We start from the raw sequence: 20,789 nt of genomic DNA, 5'->3' as shown, positions 1-20,789 counted from the left end.
ACAGGCAAGGAGGGAGGGAGGGAGGCAGGCAGGGCTTGGGAGGGAGGCAGGTAGGCAGAGCTTGGGAGGCAGGCAGGCAGGAAGAGGCTGGGTGGTAGGCATGGAGGGAGGGAGGCAGGCAGAGGCTGAGTGGTAAGCGGGAAGGGAGGGAGACAGCTGGGTGGTAGGCAGGGAGGGAGCAGCAAGGAGCGGTCCATAGAATTACCCAAATCAGCCCAAATCGGCCCAAAACTACACAAATCGTCCTAGCATTACGTAAGTAATGAAGAAATATGGTATATTTACTTACTATAATGTTGGTGCTACACGTAGAACATGATCAAACCTATTTTTACTCTGAAATAATTTAATTTCATAACGAAATGAGACGTAAATATGTGAGAGGTGACGCCATAGGAAGTCTACGGTCCAAGCGACAATTGTGTGGAGCGACTTATCCAAGATATATGGTCGCCAGGAGAGTGTTTGCTGCCATATCAGCCTCCTGTACACAGTGATCCAGTCCTTTTCGTTCATTGAACACCGAACCCTACACGCCCTCTGATATATTGCTTAATTAACAAATATTCACAAATAAAGATTATATTTGTATATGTTATCAGAAAGGCAGATATAAAATAGTTTTTGTGAATCCATCACAGAGATTATACCTTATTAGAGAGGAAAATATTCATACTTTAAACAAGGCTTCATGGCCGACGCTCTCCTTACCGATATGGGAACTATGACCTTCCGAAGATCAATGTTAATTTAATCTAGATATTGTAATAAACGAAGTTTTCTATGTCATCATAAAGACATAAATATAAGCTGCATGTTAATACTTTGGCATAAATATAACTGAAGTGAAAGTGAAGATATATGCCTTTTTATAGTTACTTGATGGCTCGCTCAGGGAGTGTGAAGGCCTCCACACAAGCCAATCAATTTTATAATTACTTTGCATATATGCAAAGTAACGCCATAGGTCTTTATGTCAGAATAAAGACATGTAGACGATAATGTAACTACATTTCAAGGAAAACATATCTTAATATAATTATTAAATGAATGCAAAGTTATGGTTAAATAAATAGCCAATACCACACAATCGCCGGTGTCCGGACACATGAATAGTCGCATTGGGTGAAAGGAAATGTACCCAACCATTTCAATACAATACAATACAATACAATTTTATTTAGGTAAGGTACATACATACAATAAATTTTTATAAGGATTGGTTGACTTATTGGTAGAGCTAGTACATACAATGCCTAAAGCCACTATTACGCAAAGCGTTTCGGGCATATGTGTCCATTTCCATATGTGTAAATTTCCATTTACCCAACCAGTTTGTGCACCCTATACTCATCCTCTGTGCGGTAATTTATTGTGCACCCCATACTCATCTTGTTACCAGTAGTTTGTGCAACCCATACCCATCCTGTGACCCGTAATTTATTGTGCATCCCATACTCATCCTGTTACCGGTAGTTTGTGCAGCCCATACCCATCCTGTGACCTGTAATTTATTGTGCAACCCATACTTATCCTGTGACCTGTAGTTTATTGTGCAGCTAATACTCATCCTGTGAGTCATAGGACATTGCGCAACCCTTTCTCATCGTGTGAATCTTTGTTTACTTTGCTCTCCATATTCATCCTCTGCGCGATAGTTTCTTGTGCAACCTATACCCATTGATTGATTGATGAAGATTAAGCCACCCAAAAGGTGGCACGGGCATGAATAGCCCGTAAGTGGTGGCCCTTTTAAGCCATTACCAGTATCAAGAGCTGATACTGGAGATCTGTGGAGGTGCGAATGCACCCTGCATGACGGGAGATGTCTCCCTTGTGAATGTGTTAAGATGAAGATGAAGCCACCCAAAAGATGGCACAGGCATGAATAGCTCGTAAGTGGTGGCCCTTTTGAGCCATCACCAGTATCAATAGATGATACTGGAGATCTGTGGAGGTGCGACTGCACCCTGCGTGACGGGAGATGTCTCCCGGACCAAATGGTGACCAGATGGTGGGGATGCCATACCCATGATGTGAGTGGTAGTTTATTGTGTACCCTATACTCATCCTGTGAGTATAGGGTACACAATTTTTGTTTGGATTCTTGTAATGTTATTTGTCTAATTGTACTCACAGCATTTGTGCGCCCCTTGAGGGACTTGAATTAGAGGGGGGTTGAAATAGCCTAAGCTACTCTATTCCTTTGAGATGTATTTATTGCTTATCTCAATAAACATACTTGAACTTGGGTACACAATGAGTTCATTTGTACTCCATACTCATCATCAAGAAGTGTATTTTACCAGCATTGTAATATAAATTAAGAATAAAAGCTTAACTGGATTACGGACCCATAATCAAAATAAGAGTCATCACTAATTATCATGACAAATTGTCTAGGCTACACTTCCGCCTTCGACAAGCTGCCGCCGGAGGTGGGTATAGTTTATTGTACACCCCCGCACCCCCAGTCCTGGAAGGGCGGGCATTGGGATGTGGACATGTGTACTGTCTCAGACCCTGTTGGAATATAACCAGTCTCTCAATCGGGTCAACCCAAGTGTTGCGTTTCCAAAAGGGTCGCCCATGTTGGAATCGGTGAACGCCCTAGTAATATTGTTGAAAACATCTTAATAACTTATTAAACCAAAGGTCTTTTTATGTCAGAAGAACGGCAGAAACTAGATCTATATATGAAAACTCTTTCAGGACAAAATTTAAAGTAAAACTAGATTATGTAAAACTAGATTAAAGTAAATCTAGTTTTAAAGGTTATAGATTAAACTAGATTAAACTAGATTAATCTAGATTAGTACTAGATTAAAGGTTATAGAATAGGAGCTGCCTCGTATGGGCCAACAGGCCTTCTGCAGTTACCTTTGTTCTTATGTTCTTATGTTCTTAAATTTATGTTTCTATATCTTTCTTGAGACGTATAAAAATCTTAGGTTTATTAACGATTCTGCGTGAAATAAGCATTGTTCTGAGATGAATATTGCGGATTTCCGGCTCTACGACCGATGAAAAATGCAACTTTTATACAACTACAAATATCTTTAGTTTTACTTAAAATTTTGCCCTGAAAGAGGTTTCATATATAGATCTAGTTTCTGCCGTTCTTCTGACATAAAAAGACCTTTGGTTTAATAAGTTATTAAGATGTTTTAAACAATATTACTAGGGCGTTCACCGATTCCAACATGGGCGACCCTTTTGGAAACGCAACACATGGGTTGACCCGATTGACAGACATTTACACTGGCGGGCGGCGTTCTTGCCAACTATATGGCTGTTAAGTTGAAAATTGTAACTGTTAAGAGCATTCTATTGTGGTTTTAATATTGAACAATTATACATATACGAAACAGACAAATCTGGTGTCGGAAATAGTAAAAATATTAGTGTGGGATGTGATCAATGTAAGGGGGATATTGGGTGTGCCTCGTATCCCCTACAACAACAAGAAGTTCGAGAGCGATGAGGCCGCCACCTACTAGCTTCAGGATGTCGTCGAATCTAAATCAACAATATACTACCGCCGCTACTTTCTCGGAAACGTAAGTACCTGCCGCTTTACTTCTCTCACCCTGCCTAGCCTGGCCTGGCCTGGCCTGGCCTGACCTGGCGTAGCCTTACCTAGCCTAGTCTGACCTGGCCTAGTCTGACCTGACCTGGCCTAGCCTTACTCAACACTAATCACCACACGTGACAGCCCAAACGAATCGCAAATAAGTACACATAACAAGTCATATGCCCGGACACTCTTTCACCTTGGGGACTGAGTGGTAACTATTGTATAGAAGAGCCGGCTCCCTGAGAGTGGTAAGAGGGCGTGATAAGAGGCTAACGTGTGGTCTTGAAGGAAGTCGATAAAGCAGACAATTTTCAAAAGGAAGGGCAGCATAACGAGCAGACAGGAATGGACAGACAGTCGGTTATCCCATAATGTGTAATACGCCCCGCACAGCATGGATGGAGTGGGGGAGGGGGGGTTGTAGCAGGGCACAGTATGGTGATGGTGCGGGTGAAATACACACCCACTGAATTCCTGCCATCAATAATTGTTTTCATAACCATTAGAACAATGGCATCCCTCCAGCCACCATCCTTCCACTGACCCCCTCCTCTAGTCCTCCACCTCAGACAATATATACACACCCCCCCACCCCCTCTCCCTTCCAGACATCAGCATGTCAAAATCAGTACCATAATGTGTTTAAACTATTTAAACTAAGTCATTGTGTATCTCAAGGTATCTTAATTCATTTGAAAGTGTACATGTGCATTCGTTCATATACTCGCCTAATTGTGCTTGCTGGGGTTGAGCTCTGGCTCTTTAGTTCCACCTCTCAACCGTCAATCAACAGGTGTACAGGTTTCTGAGCCTATTGGGCTCTATCATATCTACACTTGAACCTGTGTATGGAGTCAGCCTCCACCACATCACTTACTAATGCATTCCATTAGATATAATCATATATGATTACACATAATCATAATCATTCCATACACATAATCATATATGTGTACGTCAACGTATACATACATATACGTACAACGTATACAACGTTAGAGAACTCGTAGTTCTCACGCTCGTGAAATTGTCTGCGACCCTGGAGGAGTAGAGCGGAGGGGGGGGGGGGTGAAAGTAGGTGACGATGGAGGAGTAGAGGGGAGCATTATATGCAGTGAACGTAGGTGTCTATGGAAGAGTACATCATAGAGGAGGGTGAAAGGAAGGTGACGATGGAGGAGGAGAAGGGAGGGGGTGTGAAGGTAGGTGATGATGGAGGAGTAGAGGGGAGGAGGGGGGCAAAGGTAGGTGTCTATGGAAGAGTACATCATAGAGGGGGGTGAAGGTAGGTGGCGATGGAGTAAAGCAAAAGGGGTGGGGGTTGAAAGTAATCCTGAGTTTAATTTTTTAGTTATATATAGTGACACCTCGGCTTACGAATGAATATTTATGAACTTTTCGGGTTACGAGCCTAATTTCTTCGAAAAATTTGAATCGGGTTACAAACTTTGCCTCGGGAAAGGAGTTTGTTGATATACGTATGGGCTGACCTAGCGCGTGGTGGCATGGTGATCGCGCCTCAGTTTACCAGTGTCTCCTGCCTAGTAAGTATCGCGCCTGAATTCTTTGTAAAGCATTACATTTGTTTTGGGATTTTTGGCTATTTGAACATAAAATTTGTTATGATATATCTTGCCATGAGTCCCAAGAAAGCCAGTGGTAAGGTTCAAGCCAAGAAAACACATGTGAGAATGACCATAGAGGAAAAACAAGAGAGCATTCATAAACATCAAAATGGTGCACAGGTTGTTGAACTAGCTAGGCAGTACAACAAATCTATGTCAACAATATGCACTATAGTTGCTAAGAAAAAGGACATTATGAGCATTAAAGTGGCAAAAGGCATATCAACAATCCCATAACAAAGAACACAAACACTTGATGTTAAAAAGTTTTTATTAATTTGGATACACAACAAGGAGTTAGCAGGTAATAGCATTTCAGAGGCCATCATTTGTGAGAAACCAAGGCATTTGCATGAAGACCTTTTAAAGAAAACCCCTGGAACGAGGGGGGGGGGGGGGAAGATGAGTCAAGTTTGAAAATGTGAAAAGTTTGTGTGACAATAGAGCCTCGTGGAAATGTAACGGGGGGGGGGGGTGATGATCGTATGGTAGTAGTGAATGTCAAGTAAAGCAAAGTAAAGGTAGAAGGAGGAAAGAGAGGAAAGAGGAGGAGGGATGGGTGGATTAGAACATGGGGGAGGTTGAGGCAGGAACTGAGGTAGAGAGAGAGGCGAGCGGGAATAGAAAACAGGGAGCGAAACGGGGAGGCAGGAGGGAGAGAGAAGAGGAGGAGTAGAGTGATGTAGGAGGAATAAAAAGAAAGGGGAGAGTAGACTGATTTTATTCTACTCTATCGATGATGTTATACTATACTGATATTCTAAGATGTTCTAATGTTTGCTGCCACCACCTGTCATTGAATCTAAATTCACTTCCACTTAAACAATGCGACAGGAACACTGCTTAATTTAGTTATCTCTCACGTGTTCATCAAGATATCTCTCTAGCCTTAACTCTTACTTGTGGGGACATTGATTCAAAAAGAGGACTGAACAAAAGTCAAGTTTGTTATTCTACACATAGATGTTTATTACCAAATTATTTCATTATTCCAAATTCCAGCAATTGATATTTAACACTGACATTCTATTATTTAACACAATATTGACCAAATTAAAAGGGGGGGGGGGGAATCACCCACTCCATACACGCCCACACCATACATGGCTAAATGGTTCAGCTCGTCACCACTAAGACACCCAATCAAGACAATGCATTACTGACACTCTTACCTCACAACTCAGACGGATACACCCTGAGGGTGCCTGGAGTGTCACCCGTCAGGGTGAGGAAGCTGGCCGGTCACCCTCTCTCTGTGTAAGGTGGTTGCTAACTGAATCCTCTCAGCCATCCCCAACGGGGGGGGAAGCTGTGTACTCTCTTCCTCATGCCCAAATAAGGCCTGAGAAGCAAAACTAACCCTTATAGGACCCAGGCGGGTCCTGCCGTATACAAGGCTCTCCTTGTTCAATAGTACTCCCGTCAGCAAAAGCCAGGCCGGCCAACTCCTCCACTACCGCAGCCTCCTCGCCAACACACACACACACGCACGCACACATACACACACCCACAATTATAATTCACAATTATACATGAAAGAGTGCAAAATACTTGCACTGTTACAGAAAACTTTTGCTGTGGTCATTACCTGGTGGAATGCTCCCAGGATGGAGTATCAGGGCTATACATCTTTTAAATCATAAAAGTAATAAACATTTCCCATCAACCTTACAAACCATATTAACCTATTTTCATGTATTTCCCTCATGTGCATTTTAACAAAGTTGCTAAATTGCCTTTATCATTCTGTAAAATTTCAATTACAGTATTGTATGTATAATTTTGTTAGTATAAATGGACTGAATATTCTGAAATTGCTATTAATTTTATAATTTCAGATTCAAAGGTGGTCTGGACACCCAATTTGGTCAGACAGGTGAAGAGAGCATTTAGGATAGTTCGAAGAGATGAAGATGGTCGCAATTGTGTTCGAAGAGGCAAACGCCCCCCTTTGCTCCTGACATTATGTTCAACCATTGACCTCTGCACACCTAACACAAGGTAGGTTGAAAACTCCTCCTTTATGTCATTGGTACATTAGCCAGAAACTCAGGGCTCATGTAGGAATATCCCCCCCCAAAAAAAAAGTGGCCCCAACAATGCATCCTCCAAGTCTGGAGGATGAGCAGGAGCATTGTCAAGAAGCAGGCCCTTTAGTGTCAAACTTTTCTCTTGCAGATATTTTTTGATGGCAGGGCAAACCACTCTACATCACAGTTTTTCTGCACGTTATATATTTTTTAAAACTCTTGGATTTTCGGAATGATACACGAGCAAGGGTTTAATTTTCAAATCGCCACACAGCACAAGAGTTAGCCTATCCTGACACAAGTTAGCCCAAGTTAGCATGTGTCCGGGCAGTGACGTCTCCTCTTGGGTAATGTATGTCCTCTTCGGCAATTTTTTCCAGAATAGCCATATCTCCTCACAATTAAACACTTGTTGTGGAATATATCCATCAATACAGTATCTACAAAATCTTTAAAATCACGAACAAATCTTTCAGCCCCTACTTTGTCTGAGCTGGCACCCTCACCATGCCTCACAACACTATGAATACCACATCTTTTTTCAAAATTTCTCAAACCATCCCCTACTCACCTTAAACTCTTTCGTATCTGCAAAACTCGTTCTAGGGGTTTTCTTTATAAGATCTTGCATGAAGATTTCATTGTTGACCAAACCACACACTGGAAATTGAATAGACGACGACATTTCGATCCGTCCTGGACCATTATAAAGTCGATTGTGATGAGATGAGGGAAGCAAGAGCATTAAGTAGGCAAGAGAGAGAGGTGAGGAGATGGCAAGTATGTACGTATGTACATGAATAAAACATGTACATACTTATACATAACGTGTGTAAATAGTGTAATAAACACAATAACAGTATTTTGGGAGGAGGAATGTTGGCGAGTAATGTGTTGGAGGAGGGAGGGAGGACTGGCAGGGTGTGGCAGCTCACTCATGTTTTTTGGGCTCACCATACCAACATAGTGGATCGTTATGGTGAATACATACGTAGATGGGTATATACAATGTGTGTATATAGTGTAATAACAGCAAAAGCAGTATTTGATTGTAGAATATGTCGCATATATGAGGCCCATAATTTTGAGCATAGCGATGTTCTATACTTTGAATTATATAAATTCCACAAATTACACACTTTTAAATAATATTACAGCAAAAAAAAGGAAGAAATGAATGAGAAACGTCAAAATAATTGCGCAACATTTTATTCGCAGCAACTGCCGTCGCACGGGGTGGCGGGGCCGACAGACCCCCATCGCTCCAACGCTCAGCACCCATAATTTGCTCAACTTCCCAGCTTCATCGCAGCTAAAGTAAGTCACATACAATATTTTTTGTTTAGTTTCCCCGTGATCAGACTGCATTTTAACAATATAAGAAGAGAAAAAAATTTTTTGGAAAGAATTTATTTCTTGTGCACCAGGGTGTTATTTGGAGACAGCAGTTCAGTGGTTAACTACTAAATTTTTTTTTCTCCCACACACGCACCCCCCTAGGAAGCAGCCTGTAACAGCTAACTCCCAGATACCTATTTACTGTTAGGTAACAGGGGTCATCCCCTTTTGTACAAAGAATCTGCTAAAGCTTTTAGGGCTAATCTTTGACACTCGTTTGTCTTTGTCACCCCATATTTTTTACGTCCGAGTTGAATGCTCTAAGGCCCTTAACTAACTTTAGGTCATGTCCCATACTTCTTGGGGAGCTAATTGACACTGCTCCTCTCTTTACATTCCTCTCTCGTTCTGTCTAAACTCGATTATGGCCCTGTTTACTCGTCTGCTTCTCCTTCTACCCTTCACCATCTGGACACACTGCATCATACTGGGTTACGGCTCAGCTCTGGTACCTTTCCTTCGACACCTACCCTAAGCCTGTATGTTGAAACTGGCGTCCTGTTTCTACAGGATCGCCATGATCGCTACTGTCTTCTCCACCTTGCACGGTCCTTACAGCACCCTCACTCTTGCTTATGTCATGCCTTGACCTTTACCCATCCTGTGGTTCCTGTTCCCCTTCACCACCTATCTCTTTCTGTACGGTTGTCTCTCTTACAAAATGCTCTTTCAGTTTGTGTTACCAATATTTCCCCTCGTGTCATTCCGTCTTTGCCCCTATGGAGGGGTCCCCGTTCCTAAATTCTGTAAGCCTTGACCCACATGACTAAAACTTTTACCCCTCCTACAGTTCTAAATCACCTTTTCCTTGAACACTTTTCTTCACACTTCCACTCTATTTCCGTCTTCACCAATGGGTCTTAAGTCTGCAGACGGTGTAGGCTACTCTGTTGTTTTTCCTGACTGCACCTTTGTGTCTCCTGCCTCCGGAGACTAGCATCTTCATGGCAGAACTTTATGCTATTCTCTATGCTCTTCATCAACTCTTTTCTCGCTGTCAATCCTCCTCTGTGTTTGTAGTTGACACTTGCAGTGCCCTCATGGCTCTAGAATCCTTTAATCCAGTCCATCCTTTGGTAGTTGAAATTCAACATTGGCTGTTTCTTATCTCCAGTAGATTTAAGACAGTGGAATTTCGCTGGATTCCCACCCATATTGGTGTGTTCTTAAATGAGCGTGCGGACACTGCCGCTAAGGAAGCTATCCGTACCTGTCCCATCTCCCGTAAAGGTATTCCTTATTATGACTTTTACCCAGTTATTCATTTCCCCATTCTTGCCCGTTGTCAGGGTTGTTGGTCTTCTGTTACTGGTAACAAACTGCGTGCTCTTAAGAGTAGTGTGTTCCCGTGGCCTTCCTCCTACCACCGTAACCGGTGGTGGGAAACGGCTCTGGCGAGGTTGTATATTGGTCATACACGTTTAACTCACGGGCACTTAATGGAGCGCTGCCCTGCTTCTTATTGTCCAAACCGTTGTCTCTACATGTCCTGACTTCCAGGACTTACGTGTCTTGCTTCTCGACCATCCCTCACTGTCAATTGTCCCTCGATAAAATTCTTGGTAAATTCAATACCTTTGATATTGTTCGCCGTATGCATTTTTGTTCTTGTATTGGCGACGTTAGTGATATTTAGCGCACTATGATTATCCCACACATTTGATGGTTTGATAATTACTGTACTGTACAGTACTTTGGTTTGGAATGTATCAAATAAAGTTGTTTCATGTATTCAAATGTGTGAGAAAATCCACTGGGGCTGTGAGATGAAGCGAACCTGTAACAAAGGCATTGCCAGTTGCATACTCTACCACCACTGATGGTAAAAGTCTTACAACTGGATATCTTGTGTGACGGGTTATGGTATCACAGCTATACTGAACCAAGATGGTATGGCTCTCCCTCACATAAATGAAAGAAATGCTGCTGTTGGCCTTGCAATGTGTAAGTTGCAGGTGGAAACAAATGAAAATTATCAAATAAATAATTAAACAATTTACTGAAATAGTAATGAACAAAAATAACACATGACAATACTTGACTATCATGTAATGCAAAGGTGAACAAGTTAGTATGACCTTAAATGCAAAAAATAAACTATAAGCAATGAATAAAAGTATGAAGATATACTGGTGTTCTGAAGACAGCTACCATACCACCATGGCATCAGTCACAAGATGTTGGCTGGAAGTGGACGACTTGTTAGAGACACCAAGGTGATCCTAGAGCACTAAGGGAGAGATTGCCTCTCCAGGGAGGCAGCGCTCTTTATATAGTCCGGCGGTGATGACTCATCCAGTGTCAACACGAGGTGGACTAGCAACTAGTGGTCAACTAGCAAACTGCTCGTTGTGGCTGGCGGTGCCTTTGTGTTGAGCTGTACCACTGTCAGTTGAAGGCGGCTAACTGCTTGTTTGTGGGGACAAACTGCCAGTTAGCAGTGGCACCCGGCTTGCCTCTGAGTCATACCAGGCCGTGCCAGGCCCTGGGGGGTATGGAGAGGTGGCAGGACCGATGACTCTTCTGGGCTGGTGTAGATGTATACTTCCAGTGCAGAGGCATTGAAGGTGAAGGGAAAAGGCAGTTCCACTGCTATGCAGGGGATTCACGTGACACTTGTGAAGCCACAGAAAGTCTGGAGGCCCTACTGAAGCCAGTCCAAGTATTAAATAAAACCCCTGAAGTACGCCGGTGAAGGGTGAAGCAAGACCGTATGCCCCAACTTCAGGCACACACAGCAAATCACGTTTTGGTCCCGCCTCTCAACTGTGTATTTGAAGTTGGGGCGTATGGTGTTGAACTGCTTCAGCCTTCACCCGAGTGCTTGTAGGGCTTACGTAAGACGTTGACTCAAGGAGTGGCCTCAAAACTTGCTGTGATTTATGGGGAAATCTGGTTGTAAGACTTTTACAAAGTCAGTAATATACTGTGGTAGAGTATGCAGCTGCCAGTGCCTTGGGCAAGGGTTTACGTCGCCTCACAGCTCCAGTGGATTTTCTGCTTGGTGTATATCAGGTTGGGATTTTGTGTGTGTACCGTATTGTTATGATCGCCGTCTGATAAGTCCTTTCTGGCCTCAAGAGTCATTGTTACCCACCTAGAAAGATTGCAGATGGCCAAAGCAGTTATTTAAGTTAAGAAGGGACAAGTCTTAAACAGAATTTTGCATAATATTTGACTGTAAAGGGGTAAATTGAGGTAGATTGAAAAACAAAATGGTGAACCGGGCAGGCGGTACTCACAATTAGGCGAGTACACTCGGGAACTTTTAAAGTGCAACCACACATGCTTTAGGCTCTCACAACAAGAGGTGAGTGGTGGTGGCTCAGGTGCTCAGCCAATCAGAGCACCTAAGGAGGGAGGGCAGGAGTGAGAAGGGGGTGGTATGTGGAAGTTTGGTGACAGTTGTGTGTAGTTTGTTCATCTTCATTGTAAGTTTCATGGCTTGGTGTGCATTTCCCTAGTAAATTTAATTAGGGAAAAATTCAGGTGTTTGATTTTTTAAATCAACTTTTTAAATGTTGAGTTGTTAAAGCCTCAAAGTGCATGGAGTTGGTTTGGGAGTATGGCATCCTCATGCTGTTGCGTGCTCGCGTGAGGTAGCAAAGGTGATGTAAAGTTGTGGGGTGTACATGCTTGGGACGTCCTCTCTCGGGATGGCTGGTGTTAGACCTGCGTGTTTGTCGGTTGTTGAAAAGCCGTCATCCTTTGCTGTTGTGGTATTGATTTTACATTGTTCATCTTGTAATTAATACTGTAGTGCGATATCTAGGGCTACCATTTGTAGGTTTAAAATGTCTAATACAAACAGTTGTCCAATGAGTTTTAATAGGAAATATCATCCACCAAGCACCATTGTACAATTATATTACTTGATAGTATATGGATTGTGCAGAACTGCTTAGAATGATCTTTAACACTTGGCTATATTGGTCATGTCAAATACCTGCACGGTGAATGCTCAAAGACCCTTTCTTTATTCAGTGTTGTCACATACCTCATGGGGGTATGGATAGGCAAACACTCATTCGGTTAAACTTGCCTTGTAGTACTTTCAGAGCTCAGTAATTTGGAATCTGGTTAGCACTTTCCAAATAAATTGACCTTTAAAGTGAATTCCTATTTAGGTTTAAAACATTATACCGAATGAGAAACTCAGATTATATAGCCGAACACCAGAAATGTTGTTATTCAATTTGGTTGCCTAAAGCACATTCAAGGACTACACATTACATGGCATTCCAGGATTCCTCTATACCTTGCCTTATGCTGTAAACATTGCCACAACCCTGTGTTTTATTGATTTAAATGGCCACAGGGAGGCATAGAACACTGCAGATTATGATGTCATTAGTTATCCACTGTCAAGTGGGCTGACTGATGTTCGTTGACACCTGTATCGTGCTTCAATTTAATCGCCAGGAGATCACCCTCTCACTAGACTCGTCTGTAGGAAGTAGAGTATAGTATCTCAAATTACCTTGGATCATAAATAGCATAAGACTTGGGGGTAGGAGAGGGTTGCAGTGTTTGTCATGGCTCTCAGTTGTTCCTGGTATTAGGCAATTTAGTTCTGGAATCATTTTTGTTGGCCAATGTTAAACTTTTTCGAAAGTAGATGTTTTTCTGAAAGGGAAGGGGGGGGGGAACCTCTATGCTTGGATACAGTTATCTAAGTGAATACTTAGATTTATACAGTAGAATAACTACCTTCTTTTCCTTAGTCAAAAAGGTTGCTTGTTTATTTCTAGGGACTTGTATTTTCTTTTATTTTTAACTGCAGCAACTTTCAGTGAATGATAGATTCTTACTGAAAGGACCTTTACTTCATTGTTGTTGCTTTATGGTCATCTCATTCTGTACAGGGATTCCGCGAAGCTTTTGGGGTTAGTCTTTGACACTCGTTTGTCTTGGTCAGCCCATATCTCTTGCCTCCAAGTTGAATGCTCTAAGGCCCTTAACCTCCTTAAGGTTTTGTCCCATACTTCTTGGGGAGCGGATAGGTGCACGCTCCTCTATTTGCACTCCTCTCTCGTCCTGTCTAAACTCGATTATGGTTGCCCTGCATACTCTTCTGCTTCTCCATCTACTCTTCGCCGTCTTGATGCTTTGCCGGGTTGCGTCTCGGCTCTGGTGCCTTTCGTTCGACTCCCGCCCTTAGTTTGTATGTTGACACTGGCTTTCTCTCTCTTCAGGACTGCCGTGATCGCTACTGTCTTGGCTATCTTGCGCGGTCCTTCCAACATCCTTCCTCTCGCCTCTGTCGTGCATTGACTTTTCCTCCTCCTGTGGTTCCTGTTCCTCTTCATTGTCTCCCACTTTCTGTCCAGTTATCTCGCTTACAGGATTCTCTTTCTGTTCATATTTCTAATGTTTCTCCTCGTATTGTTCCTTCATTACCTCCGTGGAGAGTCCCCCTTCCCAAGTTTTGTACGTCCTTGACTTGTATTACTAAAGCTTTTACCCCTCCTACAATTCTGAAAAGCCTCTTCCTTGAGCACTTTTCTTCGCACTCCCACTCTATTTCCATCTTCCCTGATGGGTCTAAGTCTGCGGATGGTGTGGGCTACTCTGTTGTTTTCCTGACCGTACTTACATGTGTCGCCTCCCTTCGGAGGCTAGCGTCTTTACGGCAGAACTTTATGCTATTCTCTATGCTCTTTGTCTCTTGTTTTCTCATTCTCATTCCTCCTTTGTGGTTGTAGTTGATTCTCGTAGTGCCCTCATGGCTCTAGGGTCCTTTAATCCTGTCCATCCGGTGGTCATTGAGATTCAACATTGGCTGTTTCTTATTTCTAGTAAATTTAAATCAGTAGAGTTTTGCTGGGTTCCCAGCCATATTGGTGTTTCAATGAGCGTGCGGATGCTGCCGCTAAGGAAGCTATCCGTTCTTGTCCCATCTCTTGTCCCATAAAGGTATTCCTTATTCCGACTTTTATCCTGTTATTCATTCTTCCCCGTTGGCAGGGTTGTTGGTCCTTTGTGGTTGGTAACAAGCTGCGTACTCTCAAACTTAGTGTGTCCCCGTGGCCTTCCTCCTACCACCGTAACCGGCGGTGGGACACTGCTTTGGCACGGCTGTGGGTTGGTCATACCCGCTTAACCCACGGTCACTTAATGGAGCGCCGCCCTGCTCCTTATTGTCCGAATAGCGTTGTCCCTCTTACAGTTGTGCATATCCTTGTTGAATGTCCTGACTTCCAGGACGAGCGTGTCTTGCTTTCCGACCATCCCTCGCAGTCACTTGTCCCTCGATAGAATTCTAGGTGAATCGGATGCTTTTGATATCATTCGCCTTATGCGTTTTTGTTCTCGTATTGGCATTCTTGGTGATATTTAGCACCCTCTGATTATTTCGCACTTTGATGGTGCTACATGGCCTTCCCGGTTTGGTGCCTTCTTTTGGTAATTACCTTACCTTCATTGTTGTTTCATTTTAATGTGGTAGTTGTGATATGGATTGTTCTGGCTCACGTGCAAGGTCTTTGATTTTTTTCTGTTTTATATTAAATTGCCAGTCTTGTTACTATTTGTAGAGTTAGAGATCTGCATTAATGCCTCAATATTATATTCTTTATTTTTTTTTTATAACATGTTATTACCAACCACAAAAAATGCTGATATTTAGATTAATGTCAGTGATGTATATGACAAGGGTTAAGACCCCTTGTGGTATGACAGCATTTTTCCCAGTCATTTCTTTAACAAATGAAAGGGTCTTCGTAACCATTCTTTTGTCCTTTCTACCATGTACCTGTTTGTTGCTTCTTGGTCTTTCATTTGGTATTTTGGCTATTAAAACAATGGCCTTTGGTAATGTTGCAATTACCATTTCTAAAAAAAATGAGCAGGTTCATTAGGCAGGGTTTGTTTTTAGCAAACAGTTTTACAAAAAAAAATTCCATTCCTTCAGGACCTTGCAGATGTTTGGTCAAACTAATTGACAGTAATCTGTTTTGCCCTTTCAAACAATGATGGTTTTAATCTAGGTAAAATATTTCAGAATATCTGAAGAGTTTGGCAGACAAATCATTTAAGAGCTTTGATTAAATTTAAGTTACCAAAGACTTTGTGAAAACCATGTTGTATAGATGCTTCAGTGTCACTTTTCTAATGTTTTTAAATTAACTAAAGATCAGTTAAATTTACATCATAATTTGTACAAAGCTTAGGTGTTGCATAGCTTTAAATTTACTTTCAAATATGAAAACTAAAATATTGACTAAAGTTTCTTCCACTTTAATATTTCAGACTAATTTGCAATATTTGTTAGTTTATGTAAATTGAATAGGTAGTCCACTTTTACATCTTTTCAATGCATTTTGCATGCACCTATGTAACAAGTTACAAATAGGTGTAAATTTTACCAAGTATTTATTTTCAAAGTAAAAAAAAATTTCAGATGTTTAAACATTGCATCAATAGTAGTAAACAATAATTTCCAGCATAATTTCAGGATAAGGTATATAAAGTAGTTTCATTAAAATTGCTTTATTTAATAAGTTTTACATATAGTATTTATAATACATCTAATATTTATTACTGTTTCAGGTTGTGGGACACATGCTCCTAGATGAACAGAAGATCCAAAAGGCCAAGACAACTCCAGAGACAATCACCTGTAAAGGAAAAATAAACATTAAACAGGGACACTACTTTTATTATCACCAATGCCTAATAACAAGCCCATAAAATCCTAACATCCTATCTTTTAAGATAGGCTCAGCAGGCCTATCCCTTCCTCTGGTTTCAGTGCAGAGCTTGTTCCCTGAATGGGTGCATTACATCCACCACTTTAGTGCCATCAACACATTGTACATATGCTTTACTGAAAGCACTGTACAATGCATGCCAGGCACTAAAGTTTTAGATCCATTCAGCAAACAAGCCCTGTGGGAATTAACAATGTAACCATTGTTAAGGGTACCTATGCAATTCTAGTCCATCTATTAGATGGGTAGTAGAGCAAAGCTCTGAAAAAGCCAAGCCAGGGAAATCTGCAGGACTGCCTGGTCCCCTTTTATGAAATGGGGTAGGATCAGTACAAACTGCATCATCCCCTGTGGGTTGTAACAGTAGGACATGGTTACACACCTATAAATGGACTAGATAAGAGAATTACGATTAGCTCATTGATAGCTAAAACATCGAATTCAAACTCACCCACTTTTGTAAAGGAGACTCACTCCAAGCCAGTCCATGCATCATAATCACTTTCACCTGAAAAAATATTTAAACAAATTAATTTCAGATTTAAAGCTAATCTTGCTTTACTTTTCAAATTAGCATTCAGTACTTTACAAATTCAGATGGAGAAAATTTCTTTAAGGAATTTACTTTTCCTACATATACTAGTAGTAGTAGTAAAGATCTAATTTAGCAATATAAATATATATGGCATCAATTTGCCAAGTTTCAGTAAATGTCATTTGAGAAACTATCCACAACTGCACTTCAATGGCAATTTACATTTATCTTTAGCCAATGCTATAGTGTTTAAGTTATTACTACTTTTTTACTTTTATGCAAATCTATTCGGATTAACCTTTACTACAACTCACCTGATTCTCTTTAACAAACTGACAGAGGGACTTTCCAAACCACGTTTTGGAAAACTATATAAATTTAAAACCAAGCTAAAGTAAACATTGAATATTTTTTTTACTTTCAAGGGAAAAATAACTTCAGTTAGAACAAAACTTTTCCAGCCATTAACTTTGACTCTTGATTACCCTTAACAGTGTTATACATTTATAGATTAAAGCTTATTTAACAAACATTTAATGTTAACTAAAAAACATTAATATTTCATTAAAATTATTAATAAAACACCCTCAACTATGCTGTTTAAGATCTAATGCCCCACTTCACAATTTCAACATACCATTCTATTCAATACATTCCTGAAAGGACTAAACTTGCAGATATGGTACCCACTAGCCTAAGCCTAGACTTCCGTACCCTAATATTTAATAGGTTTTTAGCAATTAACTTCTACCCTCTAATTCCAATGTACACAACACTACTTACTGTAGATCTGCAAGTATTTTCCTGCAGCTCTTTGTTGCCAGGACCTTCCACAACCTGTTATGTGAACAGTAAATATTACTAAAAAGTTATTTGCATAGCGATGTTATTGTTCATACCTGTACCACCAGTTTAACAGTTGCCGTTTTAAATGGCACACTAAGTATCTTTGTCCCATCTTTATTACAAACAAAGCTAGTCACTTCAAGTCAACATCCTATACAAATTTTATTTTCCAACAACTTTAGTCATGAACATTTTTCTGGAACATTGCAAAAACTTTAATTTAACCATGTATAACATTTGAATAAAAGCAATACAAAATTTATATATACAAATTCTTATTCCATTTATTGTACCACTTACATTTTAGTGTGGGCTTCATCCACTATTCTGATGTTAGCTGGAACATTTGTGCCAGCTGCTGGTTTGAAAGGGAGGCATACCATGTGCCAATTCAGGAAGCTTTCCACGTTCCTCACTGCATGTCAGCTCAGGACCTCACTACCATGTTGGGAGGCAGTTGAAGACTAACCAATCAACATCCCAGGCTGGAGAGCAGTGCCAGCTCGGGGACAATTTACCACCTGCAAAAAATTTAATACTCTTAACAATCTACACCATCTATCTCATCTTTACCTAGCCCCCAAACCTTACATTTGTCAGCATTAAACTGCATCTGGTAGTCTTAACCATTTCAAAACTATATAGGGCATCTGTATTCTTTATTTGCCAATTCTGCAACTATTGCAGTCTAAACCATAATCTTGCGAATAACCGAGGTCCAAGGAGAGCTTTTAGGCACTACTTACAACACTTCACCAACTTAACCCCATTTATACTAATTTCCTTTGGTATAGCCATGACCTAATCAACTTCAGTCAGCATTCCCAATGATCCGAGCCCCTATCAATTTTGCGCCACTATCAAAATCTCTGCTGAAGTCAAGGTACACAAAATCACAAACCTTATCACCATTTCCTCAACTATGCAACTTAATACATGAACATTTAGTAATAAAACTATGCGATTCATGTATCTAGTCATGTTTCTCAAAAAGAGTACAGAAATGGCACTTGCAATGTTAGATTCTAGTAACTTTCCTCACAATAGACTAAGCTAATTGGTCACTAACTTAAGCGTTAAAGTTAACTCAAACTTGCTAGTTAAAAGTTAATTTAAAACTTGCTATATTAGGAACTTTCCACGACCGGCCTTTACCCGACATAATTAAATAGGGTAAAAACGGTATATTAAATGCAGTAAAACTACGGTAAATTCAATATGATAAACTTCCATTCTTTAAGCATGGGCTGCATAGTAAGTGAACTAAACTAAATGTTAAGCACCCTGGCAAACCACTTCGTTCTATTCAATTTCTTTATTTAATCACTTTATCCGGCTAGAATTTTTAGATTAGATTAAAGGAACATCCTCCCTGGTAACGGCTGAACTAGTTAACCAAATACAAATATTTAGGTAAAATACTTTCATAAAACCCGTCTACTTCCCCCACCAGTAGACTTGTTCAGCTAAAGGCATAATGTAATCTTCCACTTTAGTAAATAAAGACTTAAAAAAAACACTACCCCATCTGTGTAGTTACCGGTTACCTGACATTCTACGCTTAAAATAACCCATCTATTCCCCATAATTGTTCGATATAACTTACCTCTCACCCGCTGGTCGAGTACACAGCAGTATATATCCTCCTCCATCACTCACCGCGTGGATACTATCTCACTCTGGCCGCAAATTGCCTCAAATCACCTACGTTGTCCATAAACATATATAGAAGAGCAACTGACCGTAACAGCCGTATAGCGATCATCACATAACGTGGGAACATTAGTAGTACTGCTGTCAAAACATAGATGGCGCCACGACAAACGGTAATTCCTATGGACTCGGATACAAGACACTTCGTACATTGACAACATCGCACACTAATATTTTTACCACTTCGGACACCAGCTTTAGACGTTTCGCATATGTGTACGTGTTCCATATTAAAACGACAATATAATGTTATTAACAATTAAAATCTTCTATTTAACAGGCATATAGTTATTAAATGAAATTTAGTGATGTAATAGACATAATCCGGAGTTGGTAAGGACGCCGCCCGCCAGCGTAAACACAACACACCCGAATGCCCACAAACACGATACAACGCACAAAACACAACACTTCTGTCAGTTTTTGGATAAACTCCTTTTATATTTATTATGTGATAGTTATACTTGCATAAAATGATAACTATTATAGGTAAGCGCCTAATATTTAATATTAATCAATAAAAAAGAAGTCAGAAGCCACACGCCTGTCTGTACATGTCTTTTGTGTAAAAGTATTTTGGGCGCTCATGTACTTGTGCGCTAGCTGGCGTTCACAACTGTTCTCGCCTACAAGCATTAGAATTAAACAAACAATTTATTTTTTCATTTATATACAAGAAGAGAAGGCTACTCTTGAGTCTGTAATATTCATCTGATCACTGGTCTCCCATTTGGTCCTCATTGATATATCTTACTATTATTGAATGTCAATAACCGTATTATGCAATTTCAATTTCTTCTATTTCTTTCTTTATTATGCACCCCATACCCATCCCGTGGGCGATGGTGTAAAGGATTACAGAGGCACATAATCGGTTCAGGAACTGAACCCTCTAGTTCGGTTAGCTAAGCAAGTAACAGTGTTTGACGCTAGTTACAAAATTATTAATGTTGTATACACATGTACACACACTCATACATACATGTACACACACACACATTATATATATATATATATATATATATATATATATATATATATATATATATATATATATATATATATATATATATATATATATATATATATATATATATATATATATATATATATATATATATATGTGTGTGTGTCGTACCTATAGTAACCAGAATGCACTTCTCAGCCTACTATGCAAGGCCCGATTTGCCTAATAAGCCAAGTTTTCATGAATTAATGTCTTTTCGACTACCTAACCTACCTAACCTAACCTAACCTAACTTTTTCGGCTACCTAACCTAACCTAAACTATAAAGATAGGTTAGGTTAGGTTAGGTTGGGTAGGGTTGGTTAGGTTCGGTCATATATCTACGT

The 20,789-nt window shown here is 40.5% G+C and overlaps 1 protein-coding gene and 1 long non-coding RNA gene across 8 annotated transcripts in view; one reads left to right on the top strand and one right to left on the bottom strand.

The window, feature by feature from the left end:
- Positions 1-16,280, top strand: part of LOC123745594 (uncharacterized) — a 78,280-nt gene extending 62,000 nt beyond the window's left edge. For 6 of the 7 annotated variants that reach the window (XM_069312085.1, XM_069312086.1, XM_069312090.1 and 3 more), the window contains 4 exons: positions 3,372-3,560; positions 7,041-7,203; positions 8,451-8,549; positions 16,182-16,280. The gene's annotated coding sequence lies outside the window, so the exon portion shown is untranslated. The remainder of the gene's footprint in view (positions 1-3,371; positions 3,561-7,040; positions 7,204-8,450; positions 8,550-16,181) is intronic. The other variant, XM_069312091.1, reaches the window with a different exon arrangement.
- On the bottom strand, positions 16,106-19,484 carry LOC138356246 (uncharacterized). The gene is made up of 4 exons (XR_011224304.1): positions 19,330-19,484; positions 18,024-18,244; positions 16,794-16,850; positions 16,106-16,249 (listed from the first exon to the last, which is right to left on the bottom strand). It is a non-coding gene; the product is annotated as an uncharacterized lncRNA (long non-coding RNA).
- Positions 19,485-20,789: the final 1,305 nt, after the last annotated feature.

The sequence above is a fragment of the Procambarus clarkii genome, chromosome 71 (genome assembly GCF_040958095.1).
Source record: "Procambarus clarkii isolate CNS0578487 chromosome 71, FALCON_Pclarkii_2.0, whole genome shotgun sequence".
NCBI lineage: Eukaryota > Metazoa > Arthropoda > Malacostraca > Decapoda > Cambaridae > Procambarus > Procambarus clarkii.
This window is presented reverse-complemented; position numbering and strand designations above follow the sequence as displayed.